This window comes from Lissotriton helveticus, chromosome 4_1 (genome assembly GCF_964261635.1).
Source record: "Lissotriton helveticus chromosome 4_1, aLisHel1.1, whole genome shotgun sequence".
Lineage (NCBI taxonomy): Eukaryota > Metazoa > Chordata > Amphibia > Caudata > Salamandridae > Lissotriton > Lissotriton helveticus.
In genome coordinates, this window is record NC_136063.1 from 1,672,381,224 (window position 1) to 1,672,406,503 (window position 25,280).

At 33.9% G+C, this 25,280-nt stretch overlaps 15 non-coding genes across 15 annotated transcripts; 8 read left to right on the plus strand and 7 right to left on the minus strand.

Annotated features, from left to right (window-relative positions):
- Nucleotides 1-2,362: 2,362 nt before the first annotated feature.
- TRNAQ-UUG (transfer RNA glutamine (anticodon UUG)) lies at nucleotides 2,363-2,434 on the plus strand. Its single transcript has one exon. It is a non-coding gene; the product is annotated as a tRNA-Gln (tRNA).
- An 826-nt stretch (nucleotides 2,435-3,260) lies between these two features.
- Nucleotides 3,261-3,332, minus strand: TRNAQ-CUG (transfer RNA glutamine (anticodon CUG)). Its single transcript has one exon. It is a non-coding gene; the product is annotated as a tRNA-Gln (tRNA).
- Nucleotides 3,333-4,882: 1,550 nt separating this feature from the next.
- TRNAQ-UUG (transfer RNA glutamine (anticodon UUG)) lies at nucleotides 4,883-4,954 on the plus strand. Its single transcript has one exon. It is a non-coding gene; the product is annotated as a tRNA-Gln (tRNA).
- An 826-nt stretch (nucleotides 4,955-5,780) lies between these two features.
- On the minus strand, nucleotides 5,781-5,852 carry TRNAQ-CUG (transfer RNA glutamine (anticodon CUG)). Its single transcript has one exon. It is a non-coding gene; the product is annotated as a tRNA-Gln (tRNA).
- A 1,550-nt stretch (nucleotides 5,853-7,402) lies between these two features.
- On the plus strand, nucleotides 7,403-7,474 carry TRNAQ-UUG (transfer RNA glutamine (anticodon UUG)). The gene has a single exon. It is a non-coding gene; the product is annotated as a tRNA-Gln (tRNA).
- Nucleotides 7,475-8,300: 826 nt separating this feature from the next.
- On the minus strand, nucleotides 8,301-8,372 carry TRNAQ-CUG (transfer RNA glutamine (anticodon CUG)). The gene has a single exon. It is a non-coding gene; the product is annotated as a tRNA-Gln (tRNA).
- A 1,542-nt stretch (nucleotides 8,373-9,914) lies between these two features.
- TRNAQ-UUG (transfer RNA glutamine (anticodon UUG)) lies at nucleotides 9,915-9,986 on the plus strand. The gene has a single exon. It is a non-coding gene; the product is annotated as a tRNA-Gln (tRNA).
- An 826-nt stretch (nucleotides 9,987-10,812) lies between these two features.
- Nucleotides 10,813-10,884, minus strand: TRNAQ-CUG (transfer RNA glutamine (anticodon CUG)). Its single transcript has one exon. It is a non-coding gene; the product is annotated as a tRNA-Gln (tRNA).
- Nucleotides 10,885-14,945: 4,061 nt separating this feature from the next.
- TRNAQ-UUG (transfer RNA glutamine (anticodon UUG)) lies at nucleotides 14,946-15,017 on the plus strand. Its single transcript has one exon. It is a non-coding gene; the product is annotated as a tRNA-Gln (tRNA).
- An 826-nt stretch (nucleotides 15,018-15,843) lies between these two features.
- On the minus strand, nucleotides 15,844-15,915 carry TRNAQ-CUG (transfer RNA glutamine (anticodon CUG)). The gene has a single exon. It is a non-coding gene; the product is annotated as a tRNA-Gln (tRNA).
- A 2,433-nt stretch (nucleotides 15,916-18,348) lies between these two features.
- TRNAQ-CUG (transfer RNA glutamine (anticodon CUG)) lies at nucleotides 18,349-18,420 on the minus strand. The gene has a single exon. It is a non-coding gene; the product is annotated as a tRNA-Gln (tRNA).
- A 1,549-nt stretch (nucleotides 18,421-19,969) lies between these two features.
- TRNAQ-UUG (transfer RNA glutamine (anticodon UUG)) lies at nucleotides 19,970-20,041 on the plus strand. Its single transcript has one exon. It is a non-coding gene; the product is annotated as a tRNA-Gln (tRNA).
- A 2,447-nt stretch (nucleotides 20,042-22,488) lies between these two features.
- TRNAQ-UUG (transfer RNA glutamine (anticodon UUG)) lies at nucleotides 22,489-22,560 on the plus strand. Its single transcript has one exon. It is a non-coding gene; the product is annotated as a tRNA-Gln (tRNA).
- An 826-nt stretch (nucleotides 22,561-23,386) lies between these two features.
- Nucleotides 23,387-23,458, minus strand: TRNAQ-CUG (transfer RNA glutamine (anticodon CUG)). The gene has a single exon. It is a non-coding gene; the product is annotated as a tRNA-Gln (tRNA).
- Nucleotides 23,459-25,007: 1,549 nt separating this feature from the next.
- On the plus strand, nucleotides 25,008-25,079 carry TRNAQ-UUG (transfer RNA glutamine (anticodon UUG)). Its single transcript has one exon. It is a non-coding gene; the product is annotated as a tRNA-Gln (tRNA).
- The last annotated feature ends 201 nt before the right edge of the window (nucleotides 25,080-25,280 follow it).

The following is a 25,280-nucleotide window of genomic DNA, read 5'->3' on the forward strand; positions in this document are numbered from 1 at the left end:
ATTAATTTATTGATTGTATTCTGAAAGTCTATTCGATGTGAGCAAATGATAGAACTTTTAGAAAACATGGAAATTAAATGGCTCAAAATAATGAGACATTTTGCGAGCTGACTCTGTTTTCTCAAACTCATCACAGGGGGCTGATGCAAGATATTACTTTCTTAAATCTTACTGGTATTGATAAGGGGAAGATGGAACTTTTTAATTGGAAATCCTTCATTAAAACAAAACTTGAGGAATCAAATTGTGTATTATGGGGACAGAAGATATGACGTTTTGAATAACAATCGTGAAATTCAGACACACATATATTTACACTCTGATTTTCTAAAGTAAATCCATAACCATAAAGTAAAATCTTTCGAAAGACGTGTCAAAGGTAATAATCTGAATTTCTCTTTCAAAGAAATTCACAATTAAATGCACTGTGTAAGTCAAGCATGTTGTCATATAAGAAATCAGCAAAAATTAACTATCTCATTACTGGTCATATAGATGAGAGAGGAAATGAACCTAACGTTTAAATTGTGGATGGGAAACAACAGTTTTTAGTTTTCAGCTTCAATACATATGTTTATGAATAATTGATTTCTTTATATAGTCTTATCGCTATCTAGACGGATATAGCTATGTATACATAGATGCATACTTATACGTTGATAAGTATCAGTATAAAACATTGACGTTATGTTTTTCCAAGACCAAATTCTAAGAAATGGGTGAAATAGTAAATCTCATAATTCAAGCAGGTCCCACCGAGATTTGAACTCGGATCGCTGGATTCAGAGTGCTAACCATTACACCATGGAACCCTCCCATACATGAGTCATTTTTCCATTGAGACAAAAGAGAGCGCATTAGTGCGGGGGCATTTCTTACATTGATGAAACGATATCTCTGTTGAATGCTCATAGTGTAAAGAGCTATAATGTGATTTGATTCTGTTCAGATACATTCTCCTTAACAGTGTTAAATATGCAAACGTTTATCAGGATAGGCAAGTTATATCATAATGATCATCTTTGACTGTAACATATTAAAACATTTTACATTTCCAAACTAATACACCCATTTCTTTGTCTCTCACATGGGCTGCGCCAAAGAGCAATGATTGGCACGTTGGACTTTGCATGCAAAGGTACCAGTCCAAATCTTGGGGGTACTATTTTATTACTCTTGACCTTTTCTATTTCTGTCACCTTTGTTTATTGATAGCTCAAATCCAACACCAGTAGGTTGAAAGAGACAATTATTGATTCCTTTCAACACGTCCATCAGCTTGAACAAGTTACAGAAATACAAACATTATAATACGTTTACATCACATTCCTACACAAAATAGTGTGACATTAAGAAATCCTATCCTGTTTTTCTGAAATGCATTTCAGAGGCCTGATTCCCAGCATCCCTTTTTGAAGCTTTCTGCGCTATTGATAAGGCGAATTTAGCACATTTTGAAAGAGAAGTGTTCTTAAATCAAACCTAGAGAACCACAATGACGGTATCATTCAGATAGTACAAATGTTTTTGTATATTAGTATGGAAATTGTGAAATAAAACGTTTTTCATGCTGATTTTCAACAGTCGATCTGCAATCGTGAAACATAAGCTTTTGCTTGGAGGCCTCACAGGTACTGATCTAATTTTCTCTTTTAAGATTATTCACAAATCATATGATATGCTTTGTATAAATCAACTATATTGTTAGATCAAAATTGAGTAAAAAGTGACTATCTCAATTTCATGACATATAGAAGAGTAAGGAGAAGAAGCTCATGTTTCAAATGTGGAGAGGCAACAACTTTTCATTATTTTCACCTCTACTAATTATATGCATTTTTATAATGTATGTGTTTATGTTGTCCTATAAATATACAGAGACATATAGCAAGATATAGGGAGATACATACGTGTAAAGTGGATATGTACAAGTTTATAAGTAAATGAGATGTTTTTCCAATTAATAATTCTAAGAACTGAATGGAAAAAGAAAATCGTAAAGTTTAGATAAGTCCCACTGTGATTTGTACTCAGATCCCGGTTTTCAGAGTCTAGAGTGCTAAGCATGATACCATCAAACCACCTGTACCAGGTTGAGCTTTTCATTTTGAGAGAAGAGATTGCATTCACGGGGGAATCTTATATTTTATTGCAAAATCGTATCTCACATAAAAAGTACTGTTCAACAGAGTGATAGCGTTACTTGAGTCCTCTGGGCAACATCCTTCCCTAACATAGTTCAATATGCAAAAGTTGAACAGAATAGAAAAGTAATAACATTCTGTTGGTCTTTGACTGTAGAACATTAAAAACTTTGAAATGTTCACATTGCTGCAGCAATTTGCTCCCTTGTCACATGGGAGGTTCCATGGTGTAATGGTTAGCACTTTGGACTTTGAATCCAAGGATCCGAGTTCAAATCTCGGTGGGACCACTTTCATGACTGTTGATCAAATCTTTTTCTGTCAAGTGTATTCATAAATATCACAAATCTAACACGGGTAGAGTGAAACATTAATTTATTGATTGTATTCTGAAAGTCTATTCGATGTGAGCAAATGATAGAACTTTTAGAAAACATGGAAATTAAATGGCTCAAAATAATGAGACATTTTGCGAGCTGACTCTGTTTTCTCAAACTCATCACAGGGGGCTGATGCAAGATATTACTTTCTTAAATCTTACTGGTATTGATAAGGGGAAGATGGAACTTTTTAATTGGAAATCCTTCATTAAAACAAAACTTGAGGAATCAAATTGTGTATTATGGGGACAGAAGATATGACGTTTTGAATAACAATCGTGAAATTCAGACACACATATATTTACACTCTGATTTTCTAAAGTAAATCCATAACCATAAAGTAAAATCTTTCGAAAGACGTGTCAAAGGTAATAATCTGAATTTCTCTTTCAGAGAAATTCACAATTAAATGCACTGTGTAAGTCAAGCATGTTGTCATATAAGAAATCAGCAAAAATTAACTATCTCATTACTGGTCATATAGATGAGAGAGGAAATGAACCTAACGTTTAAATTGTGGATGGGAAACAACAGTTTTTAGTTTTCAGCTTCAATACATATGTTTATGAATAATTGATTTCTTTATATAGTCTTATCGCTATCTAGACGGATATAGCTATGTATACATAGATGCATACTTATACGTTGATAAGTATCAGTATAAAACATTGACGTTATGTTTTTCCAAGACCAAATTCTAAGAAATGGGTGAAATAGTAAATCTCATAATTCAAGCAGTTCCCACCGAAATTTGAACTCGGATCGCTGGATTCAGAGTCCAGAGTGCTAACCATTACACCATGGAACCCTCCCATACATGAGTCATTTTTCCATTGAGACAAAAGAGAGCGCATTAGTGCGGGGGCATTTCTTACATTGATGAAACAATATCTCTGTTGAATGCTCATAGTGTAAAGAGCTATAATGTGATTTGATTCTGTTCAGATACATTCTCCTTAACAGTGTTAAATATGCAAACGTTTATCAGGATAGGCAAGTTATATCATAATGATCATCTTTGACTGTAACATATTAAAACATTTTACATTTCCAAACTAATACACCCATTTCTTTGTCTCTCACATGGGATGCGCCAAAGAGCAATGATTGGCACGTTGGACTTTGCATGCAAAGGTACCAGTCCAAATCTTGGGGGTACTATTTTATTACTCTTGACCTTTTCTATTTCTGTCACCTTTGTTTATTGATAGCTCAAATCCAACACCAGTAGGTTGAAAGAGACAATTATTGATTCCTTTCAAAACGTCCATCAGCTTGAACAAGTTACAGAAATACAAACATTATAATACGTTTACATCACATTCCTACACAAAATAGTGTGACATTAAGAAATCCTATCCTGTTTTTCTGAAATGCATTTCAGAGGCCTGATTCCCAGCATCCCTTTTTGAAGCTTTCTGCGCTATTGATAAGGCGAATTTAGCACATTTTGAAAGAGAAGTGTTCTTAAATCAAACCTAGAGAACCACAATGACGGTATCATAGGGATAGTACAAATGTTTTTGTATATTAGTATGGAAATTGTGAAATAAAACGTTTTTCATGCTGATTTTCAACAGTCGATCTGCAATCGTGAAACATAAGCTTTTGCTTGGAGGCCTCACAGGTACTGATCTAATTTTCTCTTTTAAGATTATTCACAAATCATATGATATGCTTTGTATAAATCAACTATATTGTTAGATCAAAATTGAGTAAAAAGTGACTATCTCAATTTCATGACATATAGAAGAGTAAGGAGAAGAAGCTCATGTTTCAAATGTGGAGAGGCAACAACTTTTCATTATTTTCACCTCTACTAATTATATGCATTTTTATAATGTATGTGTTTATGTTGTCCTATAAATATACAGAGACATATAGCAAGATATAGGGAGATACATACGTGTAAAGTGGATATGTACAAGTTTATAAGTAAATGAGATGTTTTTCCAATTAATAATTCTAAGAACTGAATGGAAAAAGAAAATCGTAAAGTTTAGATAAGTCCCACTGTGATTTGTACTCAGATCCCGGTTTTCAGAGTCTAGAGTGCTAAGCATGATACCATCAAACCACCTGTACCAGGTTGAGCTTTTCATTTTGAGAGAAGAGATTGCATTCACGGGGGAATCTTATATTTTATTGCAAAATCGTATCTCACATAAAAAGTACTGTTCAACAGAGTGATAGCGTTACTTGAGTCCTCTGGGCAACATCCTTCCCTAACATAGTTCAATATGCAAAAGTTGAACAGAATAGAAAAGTAATAACATTCTGTTGGTCTTTGACTGTAGAACATTAAAAACTTTGAAATGTTCACATTGCTGCAGCAATTTGCTCCCTTGTCACATGGGAGGTTCCATGGTGTAATGGTTAGCACTTTGGACTTTGAATCCAAGGATCCGAGTTCAAATCTCGGTGGGACCACTTTCATGACTGTTGATCAAATCTTTTTCTGTCAAGTGTATTCATAAATATCACAAATCTAACACGGGTAGAGTGAAACATTAATTTATTGATTGTATTCTGAAAGTCTATTCGATGTGAGCAAATGATAGAACTTTTAGAAAACATGGAAATTAAATGGCTCAAAATAATGAGACATTTTGCGAGCTGACTCTGTTTTCTCAAACTCATCACAGGGGGCTGATGCAAGATATTACTTTCTTAAATCTTACTGGTATTGATAAGGGGAAGATGGAACTTTTTAATTGGAAATCCTTCATTAAAACAAAACTTGAGGAATCAAATTGTGTATTATGGGGACAGAAGATATGACGTTTTGAATAACAATCGTGAAATTCAGACACACATATATTTACACTCTGATTTTCTAAAGTAAATCCATAACCATAAAGTAAAATCTTTCGAAAGACGTGTCAAAGGTAATAATCTGAATTTCTCTTTCAAAGAAATTCACAATTAAATGCACTGTGTAAGTCAAGCATGTTGTCATATAAGAAATCAGCAAAAATTAACTATCTCATTACTGGTCATATAGATGAGAGAGGAAATGAACCTAACGTTTAAATTGTGGATGGGAAACAACAGTTTTTAGTTTTCAGCTTCAATACATATGTTTATGAATAATTGATTTCTTTATATAGTCTTATCGCTATCTAGACGGATATAGCTATGTATACATAGATGCATACTTATACGTTGATAAGTATCAGTATAAAACATTGACGTTATGTTTTTCCAAGACCAAATTCTAAGAAATGGGTGAAATAGTAAATCTCATAATTCAAGCAGGTCCCACCGAGATTTGAACTCGGATCGCTGGATTCAGAGTCCAGAGTGCTAACCATTACACCATGGAACCCTCCCATACATGAGTCATTTTTCCATTGAGACAAAAGAGAGCGCATTAGTGCGGGGGCATTTCTTACATTGATGAAACAATATCTCTGTTGAATGCTCATAGTGTAAAGAGCTATAATGTGATTTGATTCTGTTCAGATACATTCTCCTTAACAGTGTTAAATATGCAAACGTTTATCAGGATAGGCAAGTTATATCATAATGATCATCTTTGACTGTAACATATTAAAACATTTTACATTTCCAAACTAATACACCCATTTCTTTGTCTCTCACATGGGATGCGCCAAAGAGCAATGATTGGCACGTTGGACTTTGCATGCAAAGGTACCAGTCCAAATCTTGGGGGTACTATTTTATTACTCTTGACCTTTTCTATTTCTGTCACCTTTGTTTATTGATAGCTCAAATCCAACACCAGTAGGTTGAAAGAGACAATTATTGATTCCTTTCAAAACGTCCATCAGCTTGAACAAGTTACAGAAATACAAACATTATAATACGTTTACATCACATTCCTACACAAAATAGTGTGACATTAAGAAATCCTATCCTGTTTTTCTGAAATGCATTTCAGAGGCCTGATTCCCAGCATCCCTTTTTGAAGCTTTCTGCGCTATTGATAAGGCGAATTTAGCACATTTTGAAAGAGAAGTGTTCTTAAATCAAACCTAGAGAACCACAATGACGGTATCATAGGGATAGTACAAATGTTTTTGTATATTAGTATGGAAATTGTGAAATAAAACGTTTTTCATGCTGATTTTCAACAGTCGATCTGCAATCGTGAAACATAAGCTTTTGCTTGGAGGCCTCACAGGTACTGATCTAATTTTCTCTTTTAAGATTATTCACAAATCATATGATATGCTTTGTATAAATCAACTATATTGTTAGATCAAAATTGAGTAAAAAGTGACTATCTCAATTTCATGACATATAGAAGAGTAAGGAGAAGAAGCTCATGTTTCAAATGTGGAGAGGCAACAACTTTTCATTATTTTCACCTCTACTAATTATATGCATTTTTATAATGTATGTGTTTATGTTGTCCTATAAATATACAGAGACATATAGCAAGATATAGGGAGATACATACGTGTAAAGTGGATATGTACAAGTTTATAAGTAAATGAGATGTTTTTCCAATTAATAATTCTAAGAACTGAATGGAAAAAGAAAATCGTAAAGTTTAGATAAGTCCCACTGTGATTTGTACTCAGATCCCGGTTTTCAGAGTCTAGAGTGCTAAGCATGATACCATCAAACCACCTGTACCAGGTTGAGCTTTTCATTTTGAGAGAAGAGATTGCATTCACGGGGGAATCTTATATTTTATTGCAAAATCGTATCTCACATAAAAAGTACTGTTCAACAGAGTGATAGCGTTACTTGAGTCCTCTGGGCAACATCCTTCCCTAACATAGTTCAATATGCAAAAGTTGAACAGAATAGAAAAGTAATAACATTCTGTTGGTCTTTGACTGTAGAACATTAAAAACTTTGAAATGTTCACATTGCTGCAGCAATTTGCTCCCTTGTCACATGGGAGGTTCCATGGTGTAATGGTTAGCACTTTGGACTTTGAATCCAAGGATCCGAGTTCAAATCTCGGTGGGACCACTTTCATGACTGTTGATCAAATCTTTTTCTGTCAAGTGTATTCATAAATATCACAAATCTAACACGGGTAGAGTGAAACATTAATTTATTGATTGTATTCTGAAAGTCTATTCGATGTGAGCAAATGATAGAACTTTTAGAAAACATGGAAATTAAATGGCTCAAAATAATGAGACATTTTGCGAGCTGACTCTGTTTTCTCAAACTCATCACAGGGGGCTGATGCAAGATATTACTTTCTTAAATCTTACTGGTATTGATAAGGGGAAGATGGAACTTTTTAATTGGAAATCCTTCATTAAAACAAAACTTGAGGAATCAAATTGTGTATTATGGGGACAGAAGATATGACGTTTTGAATAACAATCGTGAAATTCAGACACACATATATTTACACTCTGATTTTCTAAAGTAAATCCATAACCATAAAGTAAAATCTTTCGAAAGACGTGTCAAAGGTAATAATCTGAATTTCTCTTTCAAAGAAATTCACAATTAAATGCACTGTGTAAGTCAAGCATGTTGTCATATAAGAAATCAGCAAAAATTAACTATCTCATTACTGGTCATATAGATGAGAGAGGAAATGAACCTAACGTTTAAATTGTGGATGGGAAACAACAGTTTTTAGTTTTCAGCTTCAATACATATGTTTATGAATAATTGATTTCTTTATATAGTCTTATCGCTATCTAGACGGATATAGCTATGTATACATAGATGCATACTTATACGTTGATAAGTATCAGTATAAAACATTGACGTTATGTTTTTCCAAGACCAAATTCTAAGAAATGGGTGAAATAGTAAATCTCATAATTCAAGCAGGTCCCACCGAGATTTGAACTCGGATCGCTGGATTCAGAGTCCAGAGTGCTAACCATTACACCATGGAACCCTCCCATACATGAGTCATTTTTCCATTGAGACAAAAGAGAGCGCATTAGTGCGGGGGCATTTCTTACATTGATGAAACGATATCTCTGTTGAATGCTCATAGTGTAAAGAGCTATAATGTGATTTGATTCTGTTCAGATACATTCTCCTTAACAGTGTTAAATATGCAAACGTTTATCAGGATAGGCAAGTTATATCATAATGATCATCTTTGACTGTAACATATTAAAACATTTTACATTTCCAAACTAATACACCCATTTCTTTGTCTCTCACATGGGCTGCGCCAAAGAGCAATGATTGGCACGTTGGACTTTGCATGCAAAGGTACCAGTCCAAATCTTGGGGGTACTATTTTATTACTCTTGACCTTTTCTATTTCTGTCACCTTTGTTTATTGATAGCTCAAATCCAACACCAGTAGGTTGAAAGAGACAATTATTGATTCCTTTCAAAACGTCCATCAGCTTGACAAGTTACAGAAATACAAACATTATAATACGTTTACATCACATTCCTACACAAAATAGTGTGACATTAAGAAATCCTATCCTGTTTTTCTGAAATGCATTTCAGAGGCCTGATTCCCAGCATCCCTTTTTGAAGCTTTCTGCGCTATTGATAAGGCGACACATTTTGAAAGAGAAGTGTTCTTAAATCAAACCTAGAGAACCACAATGACGGTATCATTCAGATAGTACAAATGTTTTTGTATATTAGTATGGAAATTGTGAAATAAAACGTTTTTCATGCTGATTTTCAACAGTCGATCTGCAATCGTGAAACATAAGCTTTTGCTTGGAGGCCTCACAGGTACTGATCTAATTTTCTCTTTTAAGATTATTCACAAATCATATGATATGCTTTGTATAAATCAACTATATTGTTAGATCAAAATTGAGTAAAAAGTGACTATCTCAATTTCATGACATATAGAAGAGTAAGGAGAAGAAGCTCATGTTTCAAATGTGGAGAGGCAACAACTTTTCATTATTTTCACCTCTACTAATTATATGCATTTTTATAATGTATGTGTTTATGTTGTCCTATAAATATACAGAGACATATAGCAAGATATAGGGAGATACATACGTGTAAAGTGGATATGTATAAGTTTATAAGTAAATGAGATGTTTTTCCAATTAATAATTCTAAGAACTGAATGTAAAAGAAAATCGTAAAGTTTAGATAAGTCCCACTGTGATTTGTACTCAGATCCCGGTTTTCAGAGTCTACAGTGCTAAGCATGATACCATCAAACCACCTGTACCAGGTTGAGCTTTTCATTTTGAGAGAAGAGATTGCATTCACGGGGGAATCTTATATTTTATTGCAAAATCGTATCTCACATAAAAAGTACTGTTCAACAGAGTGATAGCGTTACTTGAGTCCTCTGGGCAACATCCTTCCCTAACATAGTTCAATATGCAAAAGTTGAACAGAATAGAAAAGTAATAACATTCTGTTGGTCTTTGACTGTAGAACATTAAAAACTTTGAAATGTTCACATTGCTGCAGCAATTTGCTCCCTTGTCACATGGGAGGTTCCATGGTGTAATGGTTAGCACTTTGGACTTTGAATCCAAGGATCCGAGTTCAAATCTCGGTGGGACCACTTTCATGACTGTTGATCAAATCTTTTTCTGTCAAGTGTATTCATAAATATCACAAATCTAACACGGGTAGAGTGAAACATTAATTTATTGATTGTATTCTGAAAGTCTATTCGATGTGAGCAAATGATAGAACTTTTAGAAAACATGGAAATTAAATGGCTCAAAATAATGAGACATTTTGCGAGCTGACTCTGTTTTCTCAAACTCATCACAGGGGGCTGATGCAAGATATTACTTTCTTAAATCTTACTGTTATTGATAAGGGGAAGATGGAACTTTTTAATTGGAAATCCTTCATTAAAACAAAACTTGAGGAATCAAATTGTGTATTATGGGGACAGAAGATATGACGTTTTGAATAACAATCGTGAAATTCAGACACACATATATTTACACTCTGATTTTCTAAAGTAAATCCATAACCATAAAGTAAAATCTTTCGAAAGACGTGTCAAAGGTAATAATCTGAATTTCTCTTTCAAAGAAATTCACAATTAAATGCACTGTGTAAGTCAAGCATGTTGTCATATAAGAAATCAGCAAAAATTAACTATCTCATTACTGGTCATATAGATGAGAGAGGAAATGAACCTAACGTTTAAATTGTGGATGGGAAACAACAGTTTTTAGTTTTCAGGTTCAATACATATGTTTATGAATAATTGATTTCTTTATATAGTCTTATCGCTATCTAGACGGATATAGCTATGTATACATAGATGCATACTTATACGTTGATAAGTATCAGTATAAAACATTGACGTTATGTTTTTCCAAGACCAAATTCTAAGAAATGGGTGAAATGGTAAATCTCATAATTCAAGCAGGTCCCACCGAGATTTGAACTCGGATCGCTGGATTCAGAGTCCAGAGTGCTAACCATTACACCATGGAACCCTCCCATACATGAGTCATTTTTCCATTGAGACAAAAGAGAGCGCATTAGTGCGGGGGCATTTCTTACATTAATGAAACGATATCTCTGTTGAATGCTCATAGTGTAAAGAGCTATAATGTGATTTGATTCTGTTCAGATACATTCTCCTTAACAGTGTTAAATATGCAAACGTTTATCAGGATAGGCAAGTTATATCATAATGATCATCTTTGACTGTAACATATTAAAACATTTTACATTTCCAAACTAATACACCCATTTCTTTGTCTCTCACATGGGCTGCGCCAAAGAGCAATGATTGGCACGTTGGACTTTGCATGCAAAGGTACCAGTCCAAATCTTGGGGGTACTATTTTATTACTCTTGACCTTTTCTATTTCTGTCACCTTTGTTTATTGATAGCTCAAATCCAACACCAGTAGGTTGAAAGAGACAATTATTGATTCCTTTCAAAACGTCCATCAGCTTGAACAAGTTACAGAAATACAAACATTATAATACGTTTACATCACATTCCTACACAAAATAGTGTGACATTAAGAAATCCTATCCTGTTTTTCTGAAATGCATTTCAGAGGCCTGATTCCCAGCATCCCTTTTTGAAGCTTTCTGCGCTATTGATAAGGCGAATTTAGCACATTTTGAAAGAGAAGTGTTCTTAAATCAAACCTAGAGAACCACAATGACGGTATCATTCAGATAGTACAAATGTTTTTGTATATTAGTATGGAAATTGTGAAATAAAACGTTTTTCATGCTGATTTTCAACAGTCGATCTGCAATCGTGAAACATAAGCTTTTGCTTGGAGGCCTCACAGGTACTGATCTAATTTTCTCTTTTAAGATTATTCACAAATCATAAGATATGCTTTGTATAAATCAACTATATTGTTAGATCAAAATTGAGTAAAAAGTGACTATCTCAATTTCATGACATATAGAAGAGTAAGGAGAAGAAGCTCATGTTTCAAATGTGGAGAGGCAACAACTTTTCATTATTTTCACCTCTACTAATTATATGCATTTTTATAATGTATGTGTTTATGTTGTCCTATAAATATACAGAGACATATAGCAAGATATAGGGAGATACATACGTGTAAAGTGGATATGTACAAGTTTATAAGTAAATGAGATGTTTTTCCAATTAATAATTCTAAGAACTGAATGGAAAAGAAAATCGTAAAGTTTAGATAAGTCCCACTGTGATTTGTACTCAGATCCCAGTTTTCAGAGTCTAGAGTGCTAAGCATGATACCATCAAACCACCTGTACCAGGTTGAGATTTTCATTTTGAGAGAAGAGATTGCATTCACGGGGGAATCTTATATTTTATTGCAAAATCGTATCTCACATAAAAAGTACTGTTCAACAGAGTGATAGCGTTACTTGAGTCCTCTGGGCAACATCCTACCCTAACATAGTTCAATATGCAAAAGTTGAACAGAATAGAAAAGTAATAACATTCTGTTGGTCTTTGACTGTAGAACATTAAAAACTTTGAAATGTTCACATTGCTGCAGCAATTTGCTCCCTTGTCACATGGGAGGTTCCATGGTGTAATGGTTAGCACTTTGAATCCAAGGATCCGAGTTCAAATCTTGGTGGGGCCACTTTCATGACTGTTGATCAAATCTTTGTCTGTCAAGTGTATTCATAAATATCACAAATCTAACACGGGTAGAGTGAAACATTAATTTATTGATTGTATTCTGAAAGTCTATTCGATGTGAGCAAATGATAGAACTTTTAGAAAACATGGAAATTAAATGGCTCAAAATAATGAGACATTTTGTGAGCTGACTCTGTTTTCTCAAACTCATCACAGGGGGCTGATGCAAGATATTACTTTCTTAAATCTTACTGTTATTGATAAGGGGAAGATGGAACTTTTTAATTGGAAATCCTTCATTAAAACAAAACTTGAGGAATCAAATTGTGTATTATGGGGACAGAAGATATGACGTTTTGAATAACAATCGTGAAATTCAGACACACATATATTTACACTCTGATTTTCTAAAGTAAATCCATAACCATAAAGTAAAATCTTTCGAAAGACGTGTCAAAGGTAATAATCTGAATTTCTCTTTCAAAGAAATTCACAATTAAATGCACTGTGTAAGTCAAGCATGTTGTCATATAAGAAATCAGCAAAAATTAACTATCTCATTACTGGTCATATAGATGAGAGAGGAAATGAACCTAACGTTTAAATTGTGGATGGGAAACAACAGTTTTTAGTTTTCAGCTTCAATACATATGTTTATGAATAATTGATTTCTTTATATAGTCTTATCGCTATCTAGACGGATATAGCTATGTATACATAGATGCATACTTATACGTTGATAAGTATCAGTATAAAACATTGACGTTATGTTTTTCCAAGACCAAATTCTAAGAAATGGGTGAAATAGTAAATCTCATAATTCAAGCAGGTCCCACCGAGATTTGAATTTGGATCGCTGGATTCAGAGTCCAGAGTGCTAACCATTACACCATGGAACCCTCCCATACATGAGTCATTTTTCCATTGAGACAAAAGAGAGCGCATTAGTGCGGGGGCATTTCTTACATTAATGAAACGATATCTCTGTTGAATGCTCATAGTGTAAAGAGCTATAATGTGATTTGATTCTGTTCAGATACATTCTCCTTAACAGTGTTAAATATGCAAACGTTTATCAGGATAGGCAAGTTATATCATAATGATCATCTTTGACTGTAACATATTAAAACATTTTACATTTCCAAACTAATACACCCATTTCTTTGTCTCTCACATGGGCTGCGCCAAAGAGCAATGATTGGCACGTTGGACTTTGCATGCAAAGGTACCAGTCCAAATCTTGGGGGTACTATTTTATTACTCTTGACCTTTTCTATTTCTGTCACCTTTGTTTATTGATAGCTCAAATCCAACACCAGTAGGTTGAAAGAGACAATTATTGATTCCTTTCAAAACGTCCATCAGCTTGAACAAGTTACAGAAATACAAACATTATAATACGTTTACATCACATTCCTACACAAAATAGTGTGACATTAAGAAATCCTATCCTGTTTTTCTGAAATGCATTTCAGAGGCCTGATTCCCAGCATCCCTTTTTGAAGCTTTCTGCGCTATTGATAAGGCGAATTTAGCACATTTTGAAAGAGAAGTGTTCTTAAATCAAACCTAGAGAACCACAATGACGGTATCATTCAGATAGTACAAATGTTTTTGTATATTAGTATGGAAATTGTGAAATAAAACGTTTTTCATGCTGATTTTCAACAGTCGATCTGCAATCGTGAAACATAAGCTTTTGCTTGGAGGCCTCACAGGTACTGATCTAATTTTCTCTTTTAAGATTATTCACAAATCATATGATATGCTTTGTATAAATCAACTATATTGTTAGATCAAAATTGAGTAAAAAGTGACTATCTCAATTTCATGACATATAGAAGAGTAAGGAGAAGAAGCTCATGTTTCAAATGTGGAGAGGCAACAACTTTTCATTATTTTCACCTCTACTAATTATATGCATTTTTATAATGTATGTGTTTATGTTGTCCTATAAATATACAGAGACATATAGCAAGATATAGGGAGATACATACGTGTAAAGTGGATATGTATAAGTTTATAAGTAAATGAGATGTTTTTCCAATTAATAATTCTAAGAACTGAATGGAAAAGAAAATCGTAAAGTTTAGATAAGTCCCACTGTGATTTGTACTCAGATCCCGGTTTTCAGAGTCTACAGTGCTAAGCATGATACCATCAAACCACCTGTACCAGGTTGAGCTTTTCATTTTGAGAGAAGAGATTGCATTCACGGGGGAATCTTATATTTTATTGCAAAATCGTATCTCACATAAAAAGTACTGTTCAACAGAGTGATAGCGTTACTTGAGTCCTCTGGGCAACATCCTTCCCTAACATAGTTCAATATGCAAAAGTTGAACAGAATAGAAAAGTAATAACATTCTGTTGGTCTTTGACTGTAGAACATTAAAAACTTTGAAATGTTCACATTGCTGCAGCAATTTGCTCCCTTGTCACATGGGAGGTTCCATGGTGTAATGGTTAGCACTTTGGACTTTGAATCCAAGGATCCGAGTTCAAATCTCGGTGGGACCACTTTCATGACTGTTGATCAAATCTTTTTCTGTCAAGTGTATTCATAAATATCACAAATCTAACACGGGTAGAGTGAAACATTAATTTATTGATTGTATTCTGAAAGTCTATTCGATGTGAGCAAATGATAGAACTTTTAGAAAACATGGAAATTAAATGGCTCAAAATAATGAGACATTTTGCGAGCTGACTCTGTTTTCTCAAACTCATCACAGGGGGCTGATGCAAGATATTACTTTCTTAAATCTTACTGTTATTGATAAGGGGAAGATGGAACTTTTTAATTGGAAATCCTTCATTAAAACAAAACTTGAGGAATCAAATTGTGTATTATGGGGACAGAAGATATGACGTTTTGAATAACAATCGTGAAATTCAGACACACATATATTTACACTCTGATTTTCTAAAGTAAATCCATAACCATAAAGTAAAATCTTTCGAAAGACGTGTCAAAGGTAATAATCTGAATTTCTCTTTCAAAGAAATTCACAATTAAATGCACTGTGTAAGTCAAGCATGTTGTCATATAAGAAATCAGCAAAAATTAACTATCTCATTACTGGTCATATAGATGAGAGAGGAAATGAACCTAACGTTTAAATTGTGGATGGGAAACAACAGTTTTTAGTTTTCAGGTTCAATACATATGTTTATGAATAATTGATTTCTTTATATAGTCTTATCGCTATCTAGACGGATATAGCTATGTATACATAGATGCATACTTATACGTTGATAAGTATCAGTATAAAACATTGACGTTATGTTTTTCCAAGACCAAATTCTAAGAAATGGGTGAAATAGTAAATCTCATAATTCAAGCAGGTCCCACCGAGATTTGAACTCGGATCGCTGGATTCAGAGTCCAGAGTGCTAACCATTACACCATGGAACCCTCCCATACATGAGTCATTTTTCCATTGAGACAAAAGAAAGCGCATTAGTGCGGGGGCATTTCTTACATTAATGAAACGATATCTCTGTTGAATGCTCATAGTGTAAAGAGCTATAATGTGATTTGATTCTGTTCAGATACATTCTCCTTAACAGTGTTAAATATGCAAACGTTTATCAGGATAGGCAAGTTATATCATAATGATCATCTTTGACTGTAACATATTAAAACATTTTACATTTCCAAACTAATACACCCATTTCTTTGTCTCTCACATGGGCTGCGCCAAAGAGCAATGATTGGCACGTTGGACTTTGCATGCAAAGGTACCAGTCCAAATCTTGGGGGTACTATTTTATTACTCTTGACCTTTTCTATTTCTGTCACCTTTGTTTATTGATAGCTCAAATCCAACACCAGTAGGTTGAAAGAGACAATTATTGATTCCTTTCAAAACGTCCATCAGCTTGAACAAGTTACAGAAATACAAACATTATAATACGTTTACATCACATTCCTACACAAAATAGTGTGACATTAAGAAATCCTATCCTGTTTTTCTGAAATGCATTTCAGAGGCCTGATTCCCAGCATCCCTTTTTGAAGCTTTCTGCGCTATTGATAAGGCGAATTTAGCACATTTTGAAAGAGAAGTGTTCTTAAATCAAACCTAGAGAACCACAATGACGGTATCATTCAGATAGTACAAATGTTTTTGTATATTAGTATGGAAATTGTGAAATAAAACGTTTTTCATGCTGATTTTCAACAGTCGATCTGCAATCGTGAAACATAAGCTTTTGCTTGGAGGCCTCACAGGTACTGATCAAATTTTCTCTTTTAAGATTATTCACAAATCATATGATATGCTTTGTATAAATCAACTATATTGTTAGATCAAAATTGAGTAAAAAGTGACTATCTCAATTTCATGACATATAGAAGAGTAAGGAGAAGAAGCTCATGTTTCAAATGTGGAGAGGCAACAACTTTTCATTATTTTCACCTCTACTAATTATATGCATTTTTATAATGTATGTGTTTATGTTGTCCTATAAATATACAGAGACATATAGCAAGATATAGGGAGATACATACGTGTAAAGTGGATATGTACAAGTTTATAAGTAAATGAGATGTTTTTCCAATTAATAATTCTAAGAACTGAATGGAAAAGAAAATCGTAAAGTTTAGATAAGTCCCACTGTGATTTGTACTCAGATCCCAGTTTTCAGAGTCTAGAGTGCTAAGCATGATACCATCAAACCACCTGTACCAGGTTGAGATTTTCATTTTGAGAGAAGAGATTGCATTCACGGGGGAATCTTATATTTTATTGCAAAATCGTATCTCACATAAAAAGTACTGTTCAACAGAGTGATAGCGTTACTTGAGTCCTCTGGGCAACATCCTACCCTAACATAGTTCAATATGCAAAAGTTGAACAGAATAGAAAAGTAATAACATTCTGTTGGTCTTTGACTGTAGAACATTAAAAACTTTGAAATGTTCACATTGCTGCAGCAATTTGCTCCCTTGTCACATGGGAGGTTCCATGGTGTAATGGTTAGCACTTTGAATCCAAGGATCCGAGTTCAAATCTTGGTGGGGCCACTTTCATGACTGTTGATCAAATCTTTTTCTGTCAAGTGTATTCATAAATATCACAAATCTAACACGGGTAGAGTGAAACATTAATTTATTGATTGTATTCTGAAAGTCTATTCGATGTGAGCAAATGATAGAACTTTTAGAAAACATGGAAATTAAATGGCTCAAAATAATGAGACATTTTGCGAGCTGACTCTGTTTTCTCAAACTCATCACAGGGGGCTGATGCAAGATATTACTTTCTTAAATCTTACTGTTATTGATAAGGGGAAGATGGAACTTTTTAATTGGAAATCCTTCATTAAAACAAAACTTGAGGAATCAAATTGTGTATTATGGGGACAGAAGATATGACGTTTTGAATAACAATCGTGAAATTCAGACACACATATATTTACACTCTGATTTTCTAAAGTAAATCCATAACCATAAAGTAAAATCTTTCGAAAGACGTGTCAAAGGTAATAATCTGAATTTCTCTTTCAAAGAAATTCACAATTAAATGCACTGTGTAAGTCAAGCATGATAAGAAATCAGCAAAAATTAACTATCTCATTACTGGTCATATAGATGAGAGAGGAAATGAACCTAACGTTTAAATTGTGGATGGGAAACAACAGTTTTTAGTTTTCAGGTTCAATACATATGTTTATGAATAATTGATTTCTTTATATAGTCTTATCGCTATCTAGACGGATATAGCTATGTATACATAGATGCATACTTATACGTTGATAAGTATCAGTATAAAACATTGACGTTATGTTTTTCCAAGACCAAATTCTAAGAAATGGGTGAAATAGTAAATCTCATAATTCAAGCAGGTCCCACCGAGATTTGAACTCGGATCGCTGGATTCAGAGTCCAGAGTGCTAACCATTACACCATGGAACCCTCCCATACATGAGTCATTTTTCCATTGAGACAAAAGAGAGCGCATTAGTGCGGGGGCATTTCTTACATTAATGAAACGATATCTCTGTTGAATGCTCATAGTGTAAAGAGCTATAATGTGATTTGATTCTGTTCAGATACATTCTCCTTAACAGTGTTAAATATGCAAACGTTTATCAGGATAGGCAAGTTATATCATAATGATCATCTTTGACTGTAACATATTAAAACATTTTACATTTCCAAACTAATACACCCATTTCTTTGTCTCTCACATGGGCTGCGCCAAAGAGCAATGATTGGCACGTTGGACTTTGCATGCAAAGGTACCAGTCCAAATCTTGGGGGTACTATTTTATTACTCTTGACCTTTTCTATTTCTGTCACCTTTGTTTATTGATAGCTCAAATCCAACACCAGTAGGTTGAAAGAGACAATTATTGATTCCTTTCAAAACGTCCATCAGCTTGAACAAGTTACAGAAATACAAACATTATAATACGTTTACATCACATTCCTACACAAAATAGTGTGACATTAAGAAATCCTATCCTGTTTTTCTGAAATGCATTTCAGAGGCCTGATTCCCAGCATCCCTTTTTGAAGCTTTCTGCGCTATTGATAAGGCGAATTTAGCACATTTTGAAAGAGAAGTGTTCTTAAATCAAACCTAGAGAACCACAATGACGGTATCATTCAGATAGTACAAATGTTTTTGTATATTAGTATGGAAATTGTGAAATAAAACGTTTTTCATGCTGATTTTCAACAGTCGATCTGCAATCGTGAAACATAAGCTTTTGCTTGGAGGCCTCACAGGTACTGATCTAATTTTCTCTTTTAAGATTATTCACAAATCATATGATATGCTTTGTATAAATCAACTATATTGTTAGATCAAAATTGAGTAAAAAGTGACTATCTCAATTTCATGACATATAGAAGAGTAAGGAGAAGAAGCTCATGTTTCAAATGTGGAGAGGCAACAACTTTTCATTATTTTCACCTCTACTAATTATATGCATTTTTATAATGTATGTGTTTATGTTGTCCTATAAATATACAGAGACATATAGCAAGATATAGGGAGATACATACGTGTAAAGTGGATATGTATAAGTTTATAAGTAAATGAGATGTTTTTCCAATTAATAATTCTAAGAACTGAATGGAAAAGAAAATCGTAAAGTTTAGATAAGTCCCACTGTGATTTGTACTCAGATCCCGGTTTTCAGAGTCTACAGTGCTAAGCATGATACCATCAAACCACCTGTACCAGGTTGAGCTTTTCATTTTGAGAGAAGAGATTGCATTCACGGGGGAATCTTATATTTTATTGCAAAATCGTATCTCACATAAAAAGTACTGTTCAACAGAGTGATAGCGTTACTTGAGTCCTCTGGGCAACATCCTTCCCTAACATAGTTCAATATGCAAAAGTTGAACAGAATAGAAAAGTAATAACATTCTGTTGGTCTTTGACTGTAGAACATTAAAAACTTTGAAATGTTCACATTGCTGCAGCAATTTGCTCCCTTGTCACATGGGAGGTTCCATGGTGTAATGGTTAGCACTTTGGACTTTGAATCCAAGGATCCGAGTTCAAATCTCGGTGGGACCACTTTCATGACTGTTGATCAAATCTTTTTCTGTCAAGTGTATTCATAAATATCACAAATCTAACACGGGTAGAGTGAAACATTAATTTATTGATTGTATTCTGAAAGTCTATTCGATGTGAGCAAATGATAGAACTTTTAGAAAACATGGAAATTAAATGGCTCAAAATAATGAGACATTTTGCGAGCTGACTCTGTTTTCTCAAACTCATCACAGGGGGCTGATGCAAGATATTACTTTCTTAAATCTTACTGTTATTGATAAGGGGAAGATGGAACTTTTTAATTGGAAATCCTTCATTAAAACAAAACTTGAGGAATCAAATTGTGTATTATGGGGACAGAAGATATGACGTTTTGAATAACAATCGTGAAATTCAGACACACATATATTTACACTCTGATTTTCTAAAGTAAATCCATAACCATAAAGTAAAATCTTTCGAAAGACGTGTCAAAGGTAATAATCTGAATTTCTCTTTCAAAGAAATTCACAATTAAATGCACTGTGTAAGTCAAGCATGTTGTCATATAAGAAATCAGCAAAAATTAACTATCTCATTACTGGTCATATAGATGAGAGAGGAAATGAACCTAACGTTTAAATTGTGGATGGGAAACAACAGTTTTTAGTTTTCAGCTTCAATACATATGTTTATGAATAATTGATTTCTTTATATAGTCTTATCGCTATCTAGACGGATATAGCTATGTATACATAGATGCATACTTATACGTTGATAAGTATCAGTATAAAACATTGACGTTATGTTTTTCCAAGACCAAATTCTAAGAAATGGGTGAAATAGTAAATCTCCTAATTCAAGCAGGTCCCACCGAGATTTGAATTTGGATCGCTGGATTCAGAGTCCAGAGTGCTAACCATTACACCATGGAACCCTCCCATACATGAGTCATTTTTCCATTGAGACAAAAGAGAGCGCATTAGTGCGGGGGCATTTCTTACATTAATGAAACGATATCTCTGTTGAATGCTCATAGTGTAAAGAGCTATAATGTGATTTGATTCTGTTCAGATACATTCTCCTTAACAGTGTTAAATATGCAAACGTTTATCAGGATAGGCAAGTTATATCATAATGATCATCTTTGACTGTAACATATTAAAACATTTTACATTTCCAAACTAATACACCCATTTCTTTGTCTCTCACATGGGCTGCGCCAAAGAGCAATGATTGGCACGTTGGACTTTGCATGCAAAGGTACCAGTCCAAATCTTGGGGGTACTATTTTATTACTCTTGACCTTTTCTATTTCTGTCACCTTTGTTTATTGATAGCTCAAATCCAACACCAGTAGGTTGAAAGAGACAATTATTGATTCCTTTCAAAACGTCCATCAGCTTGAACAAGTTACAGAAATACAAACATTATAATACGTTTACATCACATTCCTACACAAAATAGTGTGACATTAAGAAATCCTATCCTGTTTTTCTGAAATGCATTTCAGAGGCCTGATTCCCAGCATCCCTTTTTGAAGCTTTCTGCGCTATTGATAAGGCGAATTTAGCACATTTTGAAAGAGAAGTGTTCTTAAATCAAACCTAGAGAACCACAATGACGGTATCATTCAGATAGTACAAATGTTTTTGTATATTAGTATGGAAATTGTGAAATAAAACGTTTTTCATGCTGATTTTCAACAGTCGATCTGCAATCGTGAAACATAAGCTTTTGCTTGGAGGCCTCACAGGTACTGATCTAATTTTCTCTTTTAAGATTATTCACAAATCATATGATATGCTTTGTATAAATCAACTATATTGTTAGATCAAAATTGAGTAAAAAGTGACTATCTCAATTTCATGACATATAGAAGAGTAAGGAGAAGAAGCTCATGTTTCAAATGTGGAGAGGCAACAACTTTTCATTATTTTCACCTCTACTAATTATATGCATTTTTATAATGTATGTGTTTATGTTGTCCTATAAATATACAGAGACATATAGCAAGATATAGGGAGATACATACGTGTAAAGTGGATATGTACAAGTTTATAAGTAAATGAGATGTTTTTCCAATTAATAATTCTAAGATCTGAATGGAAAAGAAAATCGTAAAGTTTAGATAAGTCCCACTGTGATTTGTACTCAGATCCCGGTTTTCAGAGTCTAGAGTGCTAAGCTTGATACCATCAAACCACCTGTACCAGGTTGAGCTTTTCATTTTGAGAGAAGAGATTGCATTCACGGGGGAATCTTATATTTTATTGCAAAATCGTATCTCACATAAAAAGTACTGTTCAACAGAGTAATAGCGTTACTTGAGTCCTCTGGGCAACATCCTTCCCTAACATAGTTCAATATGCAAAAGTTGAACAGAATAGAAAAGTAATAACATTCTGTTGGTTTTTGACTGTAGAACATTAAAAACTTTGAAATGTTCACATTGCTGCAGCAATTTGCTCCCTTGTCACATGGGAGGTTCCATGGTGTAATGGTTAGCACTTTGGACTTTGAATCCAAGGATCCGAGTTCAAATCTCGGTGGGACCACTTTCATGACTGTTGATCAAATCTTTTTCTGTCAAGTGTATTCATAAATATCACAAATCTAACACGGGTAGAGTGAAACATTAATTTATTGATTGTATTCTGAAAGTCTATTCGATGTGAGCAAATGATAGAACTTTTAGAAAACATGGAAATTAAATGGCTCAAAATAATGAGACATTTTGCGAGCTGACTCTGTTTTCTCAAACTCATCACAGGGGGCTGATGCAAGATATTACTTTCTTAAATCTTACTGTTATTGATAAGGGGAAGATGGAACTTTTTAATTGGAAATCCTTCATTAAAACAAAACTTGAGGAATCAAATTGTGTATTATGGGGACAGAAGATATGATGTTTTGAATAACAATCGTGAAATTCAGACACACATATATTTACACTCTGATTTTCTAAAGTAAATCCATAACCATAAAGTAAAATCTTTCGAAAGACGTGTCAAAGGTAATAATCTGAATTTCTCTTTCAAAGAAATTCACAATTAAATGCACTGTGTAAGTCAAGCATGTTGTCATATAAGAAATCAGCAAAAATTAACTATCTCATTACTGGTCATATAGATGAGAGAGGAAATGAACCTAACGTTTAAATTGTGGATGGGAAACAACAGTTTTTAGTTTTCAGGTTCAATACATATGTTTATGAATAATTGATTTATTTATATAGTCTTATCGCTATCTAGACGGATATAGCTATGTATACATAGATGCATACTTATACGTTGATAAGTATCAGTATAAAACATTGACGTTATGTTTTTCCAAGACCAAATTCTAAGAAATGGGTGAAATAGTAAATCTCATAATTCAAGCAGGTCCCACCGAGATTTGAACTCGGATCGCTGGATTCAGAGTCCAGAGTGCTAACCATTACACCACGGAACCCTCCCATACATGAGTCATTTTTCCATTGAGACAAAAGAGAGCGCATTAGTGCGGGGGCATTTCTTACATTAATGAAACGATATCTCTGTTGAATGCTCATAGTGTAAAGAGCTATAATGTGATTTGATTCTGTTCAGATACATTCTCCTTAACAGTGTTAAATATGCAAACGTTTATCAGGATAGGCAAGTTATATCATAATGATCATCTTTGACTGTAACATATTAAAACATTTTACATTTCCAAACTAATACACCCATTTCTTTGTCTCTCACATGGGCTGCGCCAAAGAGCAATGATTGGCACGTTGGACTTTGCATGCAAAGGTACCAGTCCAAATCTTGGGGGTACTATTTTATTACTCTTGACCTTTTCTATTTCTGTCACCTTTGTTTATTGATAGCTCAAATCCAACACCAGTAGGTTGAAAGAGACAATTATTGATTCCTTTCAAAACGTCCATCAGCTTGAACAAGTTACAGAAATACAAACATTATAATACGTTTACATCACATTCCTACACAAAATAGTGTGACATTAAGAAATCCTATCCTGTTTTTCTGAAATGCATTTCAGAGGCCTGATTCCCAGCATCCCTTTTTGAAGCTTTCTGCGCTATTGATAAGGCGAATTTAGCACATTTTGAAAGAGAAGTGTTCTTAAATCAAACCTAGAGAACCACAATGACGGTATCATTCAGATAGTACAAATGTTTTTGTATATTAGTATGGAAATTGTGAAATAAAACGTTTTTCATGCTGATTTTCAACAGTCGATCTGCAATCGTGAAACATAAGCTTTTGCTTGGAGGCCTCACAGGTACTGATCTAATTTTCTCTTTTAAGATTATTCACAAATCATATGATATGCTTTGTATAAATCAACTATATTGTTAGATCAAAATTGAGTAAAAAGTGACTATCTCAATTTCATGACATATAGAAGAGTAAGGAGAAGAAGCTCATGTTTCAAATGTGGAGAGGCAACAACTTTTCATTATTTTCACCTCTACTAATTATATGCATTTTTATAATGTATGTGTTTATGTTGTCCTATAAATATACAGAGACATATAGCAAGATATAGGGAGATACATACGTGTAAAGTGGATATGTACAAGTTTATAAGTAAATGAGATGTTTTTCCAATTAATAATTCTAAGATCTGAATGGAAAAGAAAATCGTAAAGTTTAGATAAGTCCCACTGTGATTTGTACTCAGATCCCGGTTTTCAGAGTCTAGAGTGCTAAGCTTGATACCATCAAACCACCTGTACCAGGTTGAGCTTTTCATTTTGAGAGAAGAGATTGCATTCACGGGGGAATCTTATATTTTATTGCAAAATCGTATCTCACATAAAAAGTACTGTTCAACAGAGTAATAGCGTTACTTGAGTCCTCTGGGCAACATCCTTCCCTAACATAGTTCAATATGCAAAAGTTGAACAGAATAGAAAAGTAATAACATTCTGTTGGTTTTTGACTGTAGAACATTAAAAACTTTGAAATGTTCACATTGCTGCAGCAATTTGCTCCCTTGTCACATGGGAGGTTCCATGGTGTAATGGTTAGCACTTTGGACTTTGAATCCAAGGATCCGAGTTCAAATCTCGGTGGGACCACTTTCATGACTGTTGATCAAATCTTTTTCTGTCAAGTGTATTCATAAATATCACAAATCTAACACGGGTAGAGTGAAACATTAATTTATTGATTGTATTCTGAAAGTCTATTCGATGTGAGCAAATGATAGAACTTTTAGAAAACATGGAAATTAAATGGCTCAAAATAATGAGACATTTTGCGAGCTGACTCTGTTTTCT